The sequence below is a fragment of the Narcine bancroftii genome, unplaced genomic scaffold (assembly GCF_036971445.1).
Source record: "Narcine bancroftii isolate sNarBan1 unplaced genomic scaffold, sNarBan1.hap1 Scaffold_134, whole genome shotgun sequence".
Classification (NCBI taxonomy): domain Eukaryota; kingdom Metazoa; phylum Chordata; class Chondrichthyes; order Torpediniformes; family Narcinidae; genus Narcine; species Narcine bancroftii.
In genome coordinates, this window is record NW_027211869.1 from 521,144 (window position 1) to 534,564 (window position 13,421).

Sequence of the window (13,421 nt, forward strand, 5' to 3'; positions counted from 1 at the left end):
CGGATACATTAAAGTCCCTTTGTTTTTGCACACTGTCAGAAATAAAACTTCTCACACATGAGTCTCTTTAAAACTGATGACACGACAAGCTTTATTTACAAGTCTGCAGAGTTGGACTCAACTGGCTTCTCACCAGTTAAGCCCCGATACATACAGTGCATTGATTTTTATACCCTTGTTGTTTGCCCTTCCCCTACTTATTAATACTGTTTTAATTGGTTAGTATTGCAAAAGCATTCTAAGTACAACTGCATTTTTAATGATCACGTTCGTTACGTACGCTGCGAACTCTACATACACTAAATTCTGTTTCTCACCCTTCTTATCAATCTTTTGTCTCCTGCATGTCTCTCACTATGACCATGAAAAGATATGTTTAAAAAAAAACATATCCAGCTGAACCTTTTGTCCTTGGCTGCTAGTAAGCTCCCTGTGCGTTCTGGCTTCCCTTTTTATGATTAATCATCACATTTTAACTTAAGCCATTTTAACCTAAATTCTCTACATATAACACACACCACCTCAAAACCTGTGTAAGTAAGTGATTATTAGATGGGTTACGGAGCATACATTCTTCTCAAAACTGTAACGATTGCTGGGATTTACTGGATGTACCAACTGCTCAACGCGTTGCCTCCTTTCTTCCTTATATTAACGATCAATATTTTTTTTACCGCAGGCACATATGTCTGGTAATCAGTGACGCAGGAGGGCGGTCAGAGATATTCTTTGAACGGCGAAATCCGGAGATGTGTGTGTGTGGGGTGGGGGGGTCTTCCAATAGTCGTGGTTAACTCTGGGTACTGCGACTTTGTTAGTAGGTGGAATGCATTCTTCAGGGCGGAATGCAAAGCGGAGTTGGCAGGGCGATCTGTCTGTTGCCTGTGGAGTGGGTCCCCCTCTCCATGATAATGACAGATCTAAAGGAAAGACGAAAGTCGATACAGCGGTTGCCGAGCCAGTGCAGTAGTTATCAGCCGATGGGATATTGATTACGGATTTTTCCTTGAGCTTTACTCCCACAGCCTTTCCTGTAAAAGCCACAAGCCAACGGAGGTTTGAATCCGTGGTTACCTAGCCCCATGTGCTCGGAACAGTTCGATAGGACATTAGAATTTTGGCACTCGTGAAGGACAGATGTTGGGCTTGGTGTTCAGAGGTTATCTGAGGCACACGCCATAAAGAGCATTGTGTCGCAGTGGTCACTCGTCCCCACTCCCACCCTTCGGCTCTAACAAACTTCAGAGGCCAGAGATGGGAATCCGAAGATAATCCACCTTCTTCTCTTTAGCCGCAGGCAAGATTTGCGCTCTGCTGGGTGACATCCTATATTCCCTCTAACGTTTATAGACTGTACGTGTAAAGCTATCATGTTGTGCATTTTGGTGCTAAATGTATGTGCGCATTGAACCTTTGGGCAAATGCCTAATTTTTTTTCAAGATAGGTTTGGGGCGACCTATAGCTCATGACTTATAAAGGTCTATGACATGTTTTAATAAAATACAAGTATGATTGCATTCTCCGAAGTAGCATCTTGAGGTGAGATGTGATTCTACCTTGTTTTACTTAACTGCCCTGGGTGGGCACTTTCATTTCTTTGGGTGCTGGTCGCAGAACTTGTGTGCTCACGTGCGAACACCTCACAGGGAATGGAGGCGACAACCACCCAGACCTTCATTCTCCAGCGCTGCGTCGAGAAGGGCTTGTTAGAAACGTTTATATGTCATTGTATTACAATGCTCGCGGGGTCTGTAATTCAGATTTTCAGAGAGGAACTGAAAAATGCTTCGCTCACTACAGTTCATATGTTTGTTTGAACCATTAAACAACGAGCCACAAACAGAAAAATATGCAAATAGTTAGTATTCTCCCCTAATAATGACCCCATTTCGCAATCACCGCTGTTATTTTGTAAGCCAAAATTATTAGTTCATCCCAGGGCTTCCAAGGTTGTCTCGCGCACAACAAATGAATTCTACCTGCTTCATTTGAGACCCATTTTCGTGATGTAAAAGGCACTGCTCTATCGTTTCTATCAGCTTCTTGCAATGTGTGTATTGTATTTCTGGGAGCAGGTGAAATGTTCCATTGCACTTGCGGTCACCGGACAGTGCCTATGTGTTCCACACCTTAGGCTATAACGTCAAATAACGTCACTGCTGTCATATCTGTCTTTAACACAATCATTGTGTGTTGTCCGCATCAGCGCCTCCCATTTGTGTCAACGTCACAGTTTATTCCAAATCGGTAGAAATTCTTAGGTAAGAGCTGTGTATCAGAATGGGCATATTGTCGAGTAGTACTACTGGGTTCAAAACGGGATTCTGGCATTGATGCACGCCACCGATCAAAATATTCTTGCTGTAGGAGTGTAGGGGGATCCATTTAACGAGTGAATTCATTGACTCAGCGACCATCATCGAAGCGGTCACTGTTGCAGTGGGCGGTAAAGCAGGAGACAAATTCTCGAAAAATTTACTCGAGAGGAGATGGTGTTCAAAGAAGTCAGCGAGTAGGGTAATAGTCTCCTTATTGTTAATTTGGTGTTGGTTGCCCTTAGAAGAGTGTAGAAGGCAGGTAATGCAGTGCAATGCCGCTATCCATTCCTCTCAGCAAAAGCGTTCACCCTTTGCATTCTAAGGATCTGGATAGGGCAGCAGCAAGAATGGTTGGTCTGTGTCCGCACATATGGCAGAAATGCAAGTTGAAGTGCAGCAGAGCGATTGCCAGAGGGGACACGAGAGTTACAGGAGTATTTGTGACCATAGACAAAAAAGACAAAAGAAGATATAAGAACAGAATAATGAGGTGATGAAATTACACACTCAACTGCACTGCCCAGTCTTTCTCCATAATTATTGAAGCCATGGCTTCCTGTTAAACAGTATCTAAATATAGCCAACGATTTAGCCCACGACCACCAGTGGATATAAATTTCAGATTCTCCCTTCTTTCGCTAAATTAATCCCACCACATCACATTTAGTACATTATCTCAAACACGATTTTTAACCCATGTGCATGTCCTTGTCCTGCGGACATTGTATTCCGGTGGCAACTTCTTCACCCAATCTCTTGATTATGTTTAAATCCTTCTGCCGTCTCCCTGATTTGTCAGCACAACTTGATTTCCACTTCCTTCATAATGTCATAATGTCATAATGTCTAATTCATGTATTCATTAATCTAAATAATTCAAATGCAACACGAGAAAGCGGTTCCATAACCATGGGCTGTTATCGTGTTAAGTTGACCAAACAGCGGCACCTTGGGTTTTCAACGTTCAGAGTACCTTCTCCATTGAAATATTAACTGTGCGCGCTCCCCTTTACTCGTGGCCTTCCACATCCAGAATAGATCAGTGAAAGGGATGAAAAAAAAAAATCATTTAATTCCTCTGCCTTCTCCTTGTATTTTTATTTCTCCATCGACATTTGCTGGAGGTATTACAACGCTTCTCAATTCTTTACAGTCTTTGGTAAATTTAAGAAACTTTTCGCATTATATTTTGTATTGTTTCTACCTCATCTTTGCTCGTCTAATTAATTATTTCATATTCTCCCTTCTGTTAAAGGTTGCGCAATCCTCGATATGCCCACTGATCTCTCCGACAGAGTATGTCATCATCTCTTTTGTCTTCACGTTGGCTTTGACTTCACCTGTCGGATACCGCTTTTACATTTTTACGTCCGAATATTTGTTGTTTATGGTATGTTTTTAATTTCTTGACCTTCGCTGAAAGAGGACGAAAGAAGGGTTTATTAGAGCTGCTAATATCAGGAACCAGGTGGAGGTGAGTGCATTTTAAAACGGAGCTGAGGGCATGTTATGGGTGAAGGATTTTTTTTTTTGTTAACGTTGATATTTCACAACCAAGACGGATTTCACATCCAGGTTAAAGTAATCAATACAAGTAACGATAAAATTATATAAATTAATCCAAGTTATCCAACATTTTATTGTTTTGATATTTTATTATGTTATTACCAAAAAAAGTAATATCGAAACCACTACCTCGAAACAAGCAGTTTGGCCAAACAAATCATGAAAAGCAAAATTTTTCTCAGTGATAAATTGCCGCATCAGTCACACATCTACCTTCCGAACAAATCAAAATGATCCTTCGAGATGTTAAAGGGTCCCACGCTGTTTAATATTTTAAATTCGAATCGGAAATTGAGCATCTAATCTTCTCTAAATTTAACATGAAATAACATCGCGTAGACTCTGAGCAGGTTAGACAGGATAATGTCCCTCCATCGAAGCATGACTGTTCACCTATATATAAGAGGAAAAATGATAATACAGAAAGGTCAAATGCCGGTAAATCTAAGTCGTTCTCAGAAATAACAGTAAACAAAGCTACTAAATCTTTGGTCAAAAATAAATTTAAAAAATGGACCAAAGGATTAAAATGTTACGGGTTAAACTGAAAGGTTCATGCTGGGATTTTAAATAGATATTTAAAAATAAAACGAGGGATAGTTAAAGCGGAGCGGCCAGTTGAGAGAGCTCAGGGTGTGGTAAGAAATTGAGGCTTGGACTCACGAGGCTTCGGCCAGCAGTTGCTGAGGCCGTGCATGTGCCCAGAGAGTTTAGGTCATATATGGATTTAATTTCGGAAGAGTTAATGGAGAGAGGAGCAAGGGCAGTGGGATTCTCCGATTGCAGGCTGAGGTTAATATGGGGATAGCAAAATTGACTAAGATAAATACATATGCAAGATGTGCATCAGTTGCAGCTCTTGGGAGAACGAGCTGGGGAACTGGAGCTGGTGCCGGATGAACTCGGAGAAATCGTGAGCTATAAGGAAGGAGTGGTAGAGAGGAGAATCAGGATGAAATTCACCCCAAATATCGGGATACAGGTTAGGAGAGGGACGTTGAATAGGCAGACAGTCCAGAACACCTATGTGGCCATTCTCCTCAACAATAACTATACTATTTTGGATATTGTTGGGGGAATGATCTATTAGCGACTGGTTGGAGTTGTCACGTCTCCAGAGCCCTTTGACTCCGAAGGGATGTCGGGAGAAGAGGAGATCGACGGTAAATCGGACACGTCGGACAGCCTAGTCGATAGGATGTTCTGTGAAAGGAACCGAGGCTCCGATGGTATGGATGAAGTACTGGATAGGGAGAATGCGGGGTTAGGAAAGAAGAATCTCAAGGGTGGTAATCGCTGGATTGCATCCTGTGCAACGCGCCAGAGAGGGAAGGAAAATAAAGTGACAGATGAATGCATGGAAAATGTTTGTGCAGGGGCACGTTTTCAAATTTGTCGATATTTTGGATCTATTCTGTGGAAGATTTGACCTTTAAAAAAAAGGCCGGGCTGCACCAGAACTTGAAAGTGACCAATATCGAGGCGGGTAGGTTTGCTAGAGTTGGAGGGGAGGTTTTTAACGAGCATGACAAGGGTGCGGGAACGATAACTTGTGAACATAAATTAGGGAAGAAATGAAAAAAAGGTATGATACTTTGGTCAGGATTTTGTGAGGAAAACATAAAAGTGGCAAGAGGGTTCGAAATGAGTCCGTGTCAACACTTGGAGTACAAGGGACACAAAGATGGTCTTGGAGCCTGGATCAGTATGTGAAACTATGATTTCGTGGCTGTTAGAGAGACTTGGCTGGCGGAAAAGAAGAAATGGTTGATGAAGGTAATGGGCATTAGATGTTATATAGGTAATGGGATGAGAGGTGGGAGAAGTGGAATAGCGCTAGTGATGGGCAGCTCACCCTTTTTGAAAGGGAGAAGGCTACAGAAGTCGTGTCAACTGAGTTGGTAGGAATTTAATTTAGAAAAAAAGGACGGTAGTAATCACCATGCTGAGAGTAGGTTATAGACTGCCAAATAGCCCTCGAAACATAGATAAGCAGGCAGATGTTGGAATGGTGCAGGACATACTGGGTTATAGCTATGTTTTGTAATGAAATACATATTTGGAAGAGAAATTGGTAAAATTAGAGTTGGTTGAATAGATTTTAAAAAGATCTTATTTGAAATATTGAAGAATTCATATTCAGTGGACTTTACAGAAACTATGGAGAATGCTATGCACATTTCACAAATAGGTGCTAATTGAAATGACGTCATAAAATGAATAGACAATTGTCTCGGAGACACTGGCTGTTTACAAGGCTTCTGACCTTTCTTCTAAGTGCTCACAGAAATGTCACTTCTTGGTTTTGTTTACCTTAGCCAACAGCTTGACCAAGAAGGATAACTCCTGTTGTTTACTGAAGAAGGAGGGGGTTTTGTGGCAAGTGAGAGAGTCACATGGGCTTTCTGGCAGCTGGAAGTTGGAGAGAAAGGGAGGAGAAACAAGCTCTCTCAGCTTGAGTGTTTGACACTGAAGGGAGCTGAACAGTGTAAGCCAGGAATGTTGTTGAAACAGAAAGCTCCAGAGTGGTGGATGGCAGGAAGTGCTACCTGTTTGATATTTCTCTTGGAATAAGTGAAACAGAAAGGAAATCTGTGCTAGCTGGAAATAAAGAGGTTATCATCTGGACAACCCTCATGGGGATAGTTTTGTCAGCGAGATATTGAGGTGACTAATGTGGTACCTCAGTTGTGGAATTCCTGGAACAACAAATCTCTCTCTGAAATCCCTACGAGAACCTTCCTGAGCAGTAAACATTTACCTTTCCAGCACCAAAGCCTGGTGAACTTTATATATTTTAAATTCTGTCCACAGTATATGAATTGCCTGCAACCAGAGATCTTTGAAGAATGAGAAATGAGATTGAACTGTGAACCAAAGACCTTTTCATAAATTTACACACACATCACGTACATGTGTGCTTAGAATGAGAAGTGGGTTACGTTGGGTTAGTTAAGTAAATAGAGATAAGTTAATGTTCGATTCTATTTTAATGTTTAAAGTTAATTAAAACTACCTTTGTTTAAATAACCATTTGTCGTGTTGAATATCTATTGCTGCTTGGTTTTGGGCTCATAACATTTTATGGGGAAACGTCCAGTCAATTAAACAGGAGGTTTGTGGGTTATTAGTCAATTTGGCTTTTTTTCCAAGCTAATTTAAAGCTTGAGTGTGTTGATATTTTTTTGTCAGACCCATCACCTGCAGAGCTAAAGAGCAGGAGAAAAGAAGAACTGATGTTTATTTCTAAGGCATTAAAACTGACTGAAGCTAAACATTGGATGAGGAAAGTACAAATTCAGAGGATTATCATGAAATATTATTAAGTGAGAGTAAATCTGTTCTGAAAAACTTAGAAGATTTTCCAGAGCATACATCTGGTGAGTTGCAATTGGAATTGTGAAATTAAGGGTGCAAGAGGAAAGAGAGAAACATAATTTTGAGTTTCAGAGACAACAATATGAGACAGAGGAAGGTGAAAAAAGAGGATATAAGAGTTAGAGTTAGTGGAAAGACAGTTTAAAATAGAAAGGATTAAAATTTTGAAAGTTGAAGCTGTAACTCCTGGGGAGAGGTTTCTGCCTTGCAGAGAGATAAATCTAGTGCCTCTCTTTGATGAGGGAAATATAGATACCTATTTTCAGAATTTTGAAAAGGGCGCTGAGAGTTCAAAATGGCCAAAGAATGGTATTTGATGCTCCAAAGTGTATTGAAAGGAAAAGCACAAATCGCATAGCACAGCAAGGGGCAAATTGTGATACTGTTAAGCAAGCTGTATTGAAAGCTTATGAGTTGGTTCCATAAGCATATGGTGACAAATTTAGGAGTTTGATAAAAATATGGAATCAATCTTATATGGATTTTGTTCTGAAGAAATCTATATTGTTTGACAGTTGGTGAACCTCCAGAGGAATAAATAATGATTTTGAAAGATTGAGAGATATGATGTTAATTGAGGAAATTACAAGGTGTGTCCCAAAAGAGATTAAATTATATCTGGATGAGAGAGATGTGATTATGTGGCGTCAGACAGCTAGATTAGCCGACGAATATGCATTGATTCATAAAAGTACATCTCAAAATGGTAGGCATTTTCAAAAAGTTAATGTGGAGCAGATTAATATGGATGTTCAGAGGATTAATATGGAGCAGGATATTAAATCTTAAATTAAGTCTGGAGAGAAGGTTGGAAAGGAAAGAACATCTGGATTTGTATGTCATTTTTGTAAGAAACCTGGTCATGTTATTGCAAATTGTCTAGTATTGGAAAAGAAAAAAAGAAAATAAGGTTTTATCAGAAGCATGTATTCAAACTGTTGAATTTAGGCAGAGCAGATGTTCTAAATCTGATAGGGTGTCATGGATGTTTTCAAACCTTTTGTTTCAGAGGGTTTCATTTCAGTAAAGTTGGGAGAATCACAGGTTCCAGTTAAAATTCTTAGGGATACTGGTTCTGCACAATCACTGTTAGTCCAAGGAGCTTTATCTCTTGATCAAAGAACTGACACATGGAGACAAATTTTATTAAAGGTGTTTGAAATGAAGTGGAGTCGATATCTCTTCACAAAGTAGTGTTAATTTCAGAGTTAGTTAAAAGACCTATTGTGTTAGGCCAAAAATAAGTCTGGAAATCAGTTATTGTTAACAATTATGTGTCGAGCATCACGATTTCCAGAAGCTAGACCATTTAGAAATATTAACCTTAAAACAGTGGTAAAAGGTCTGGAAAGATTTTTCACGGTTTTTGGACTTACTGAAGAAATTCAGTAAAATTGGAGGGAAAGTTACGTCATATTAAGTCACAAGAACAGATGCAGTTGAAGGAATTAATTTTAAAATACACAAATCTGTTTCCTGACGTTCAAAAAAGGTTATCAGTGATTTATCACGATGTGGATGTCAGAGAATCAAGTCCCATTAAACAACACCCTTACAGAATTAAGATTCATAAGAGTAAATTGCTGGATCGGGAGGTGGAATATATTTTGAGAAATGATATTATTAGACCTTCAAACTCAGATTGGAGTTCTCCTTATATTTTGGATCCGAAACCAGATGAAACTGTTAGGTTTTACAGAATACAGGAAGGTTAATTCAGTAACTAAAACAGATGCTTATCCTATTCCAAGAATAAATGACTATATTGATAAAATAGTAAAATCAAAATTTCTTAATGTTGGATTATTGAATGTGTGTGCTTTTAACTGAGAGAGGAAGGAATATTTCAGCTTTTGTAACTCTAATGGTTTATATGAGTATAATGTGTTACCATTTGGGATGAAAAAGGCCCCTGCAACATTCCAGAGGATGATTAATTGTGTAATCCAAACGTTAACACATACAGATGCTTATATTGATGACTTAGTCCCAAAAAGAGACACATGGGAAGGACATTTGAAGGAATTGGACAAATTGTTTGCAAGATTATCCAAAACAAACCTAACTGTTAACTTAGCAAAAAGTGAATTTGCAAGTATCACTGTGAAATACTTGAGTCATGTATTCATCATGTCAAAGTTGCACCAATGCAAGCAAAAGTGAATGTAATTTCTGAGATTCTGACTCCCAATTGCAAGTGAGGAGGTTTTTAGGAATGGTGGGATTGTAATGGAGGATTTAGACTAGCTGATGCAAGAAGGGATGCAGTTGCATCAGAAGGCATAATCTCAATTCCAAGATGAGGCCGAGGATGCATATTTAGTAAACACATCTAAATTCCACCATGGGGCCCAGGATGCAGTTGAATAGGAAGACATTATCTAAATTTACACTATGGGGCCCAGGGATGCATATGAATCAGTAGACATTATCCAACTTGCACCATGAGGCCCAGAGATGCAGTTGTCTTTTGTTGGTCGCAGACTGTCAGGAGACCTTGAAGATAATTAAATCATTTGTTCAAAGACATAAGATCTGAAGTAAACAACTTTTGGGTAATATAAGCTATGGTCCCACTGATGAAGTTAGAGACTCTCCAAGAGGTGGCAACATCTCTCAGCAAGAAGAAGAACTTCAAGATTCCAAACCGACGTCCCGGTCCGGGGAGGTGGAGAAGCTGCTACCGGCGCCCAGACAACCTACTACAAGTGTGCAGTCGTCGCATCGCTTTGGCAGTTGGGACCAGTCCAGGCATTGATAAGTATAATTGGGAAGGGCTTGCATGTTGCAGTGTGAATTCAGCTTTAGATTTAGTAATAAAGACTTGTATAAACTGAACTGCTCTTGGTGTGTGTCTATTTTCTTTTGGTAACTCGAACACTGTGACCAATCTAAAATGAACAAAATGAGAGGTATAAGTTTACCCAAGACAATTGGCGCTGCAAGCAGGGTATCTTGGACACTCTCCATACCTTCCTGTACCATCTCTTCCGTGGCCCCTTGGATTATCACATCATCAATATAATGGTGAATTGAGAGGGAAGGCGATTCTGTTACCGTCTCCAAATCACGGGCAATTAGGCTGTGGCGAATAGTGGGAGAGTGTACATAGCCCTGAGGGAGGCGGGTGAAGGTTTACTGGCGCCCCTTCCAGGTAAAGGCGAACTGATCCTGTGAGACCTAGTCTTTAAGAATACTGAAGAAGGCATTAGCGAGATCAATGACAGCATACCATTTTCCTGAGTTCCCAGTAGCAATGTTTTCAATAAGGGTAACAATGTCCGGAACTGCCAAAACAAGTGGTGGGGCATGTCTGTTCAAAAAACGATAATCAACTGTCATTCTCCAGGAGCCATCCGGCTTCTGGACCGGCCAAACAGGGCTATTAAAGGGTGACGTTGCAGGCCTCACTACCCCTTCTTCTTGCCCAATTAGCGGATTAGTTACGGACAGAACCAATCCCCGTCCAGTGGGTTGGGCAGAACGAACTAATCTGGTATGCATTCTGGCTGTGCTCATCTTTTCATCAGGGCTCCCCCCCATGTTCCCACAGCCTCAAACGCCCTGCATACAAGGCAGAGGCCAGGGCCTGCTGATGAATTACTGGTATAAGTTTACCAAAGACAGGGATTTTATAGAAAGTTCTGCAGGAATTTTGCTCAGGTTGCTCTTCTTTTATCCAAATTTTGAAGAAAGAGGAGAAATTTTTGTGGACTAAATAGTGTCATACAGCTTTAGAAAATGTAAAGGATATGCTATGCTATTATCCTGTGTTAAAATCTGATTTTGATGAACCTTTTTCTGTAGCAGGGGACGCATGAGGGGGCAGCAGGTTCAGTTTTAACGCAAAAACAATGAAATTAAGCATCCAGTTGCCTACTTTTCATGCAGAGTGATCAATTACTCTTAGGATTTTCGAACTTATTCTGACCGGTTTCAGGACCCGCAATCAGAACAATGTGAAGATGGTTTTAATTTCATGTACCAGTTATTTTTGTTGTCCTTTACACATGTATTGACAGGTGATTATTTTCTTTACAGATTCGTCATGTGCAATTTTAATACATTCATAGATTACTTTAAGTAATCTGCCCTCGTAACCACTGAATGTTTCCAGGAACTGCTTCAAGCCACGGGGTTACTTCGATATTTGATAACAGTTGCTGCAGCTAACGTAATGTGAGTGTAAATAGTAATAAGAGCATGGCCTCAGGATCGGAAATATTTCTTCTTCAGAAGCACCAAACAGGAGTTTAGAAAATGCCCATTTCCCTGATTTAACGGCTCAGCGTTCGAAACATTTGAAGAAAGGTGGAGTGGAAATGAATAGAATCATAATGTTTCAACAATTATTTATATACAATTCATCTGTCAGTCATTGGGAAATTATTTACTCTTATTCGGTTTCAGACATCAACCCTCCCCCACCTCTTTCTACATGCATACTCATTTCCTGAATATTGGCAACTCTCCAGTTTAGAATCTCAACCCGAGGATGAGACCAATTCTTCTCGATAAACAATTTAAACAAATGGAATTATGGTCACAGAACCCAGAATATTCTTTAGGTGACAGTAGTATTCTTAGGGGGTCGTTGTGTGTCCAGCAATCATTCACTGGTCAACAAACTTTATATCTGGATTTATTCCACTGTCTTGATTATATTGTACAAAATATTTGACACCTGTCCCGTTTACAGGTCAAGATCTGGAAAGTTAAAATCTCATGCTGTCACTATTTTAAAGATGTTTGAACATTATACAATCAAATAACTGAAAGTAAATTTATATATATATAAAAACAAAAACTAAACCCTCCCCCCTCTTCAGACAGCTCCCTTAAGGGGAGCCAACTATAAAAACAAAAGAGAATATATACAATATTTCAAAGTATTTCCAAATTCATATATTCCGAATAAGAAGACCACATTTTAACAAAAAAGGAATAATTGTCATGCAAGTTACATGTAATTTTTTCCATAGTAATACAAGCTCTCAATTCATTATGCCAACATGCTATATTAGCCTCTACATTATTTTTCCAAGTACTAACTACACATTTTCATGCTACAGCCAACACTAAATGTACAAATGCAATCTGAAACTTATCCAAAGAGACCATATAACCCAACAAAAATTTGATGGGTCTAATGGTTATTTAATTTAGAGTAATTTTTCCAGAACCAACGTAATGTCTTCCCAAAATGGTTGTACTTTAACACAAGACCAAACGGCATGTAAAAATGTTCCAATACATAATCCACATCTAAAACAAGAATTTGAATTACTAAACCCATATTTTTTCAGTTTCTCTGGAGTCAAATATAACTGATGTAAAAAAATATAATTAAACATCCATATCTTACATTTGTCAGTTTAGTTACGCTTTCATAACACATAACTTCCCAATTCTCTTGAGGGATAATATAAGTTAAATCACTTCCCCATTTAGCCCTTGATTTCTCCCATTGCGGTTTATCCATATCTTCTTGTAAAAATTGATATAGATCTGAAATATAACCTTTCTTTGGTATAGAGAAAATCAAAGATTCAAATTTCGTCAACATAGGTAAATTAATCTCTTTACCATAATTATCATTTATCAAAGGTCTGAATTGATAATACACAAAAAACAAATTTACAGATATATCAAATTTCTCCCTCAATTGGTTAAAAGAAAGAAACTGACCTTCTTCAAAACAGTCCTTAACTATTAAGTGTGGAGTTAAGGATGCGAATGTTGTTACAAAGGAAGTAGTGATGGAGAAACTAATGGGACTAAAGCCAGACAAATCACCTGGGCCTGATGATATGCATCCAAGGGTTCTGAAGGAAATGGCAGAAGTTATAGTTGATGCATTAGTGGTCATAGACCAAAATTCCTTGGATTCTGGGCAGGTCCCGGCAGACTGGAAGACAGCAAATGTCACGCCACTTTTTAAGAAGGGATGTAGGCAGAAGACTGGAAATTATCGGCCAATTAGCTTGATGTCGGTAGCTGGAAAAATGTTTGAATCCGTCATGAAAGATGAAATAGTGCAACTTTTGGAACATAAGGGTTCAATCAGGCAGACGCAACGGTTTTAGAAAGGGAAGATCTTGTTTGACAAACTTGTTAGGATTCTTTGAGGATATAATGGGTGCGGTGGATAGAGGGGA

At 39.3% G+C, this 13,421-nt stretch overlaps 1 long non-coding RNA gene across 1 annotated transcript; it reads left to right on the forward strand.

Annotated features, from left to right (window-relative positions):
• Window positions 1-745: 745 nt before the first annotated feature.
• Window positions 746-12,620, forward strand: LOC138750392 (uncharacterized). The gene is made up of 3 exons (XR_011349307.1): window positions 746-1,353; window positions 3,575-3,793; window positions 11,305-12,620. It is a non-coding gene; the product is annotated as an uncharacterized lncRNA (long non-coding RNA).
• The last annotated feature ends 801 nt before the right edge of the window (window positions 12,621-13,421 follow it).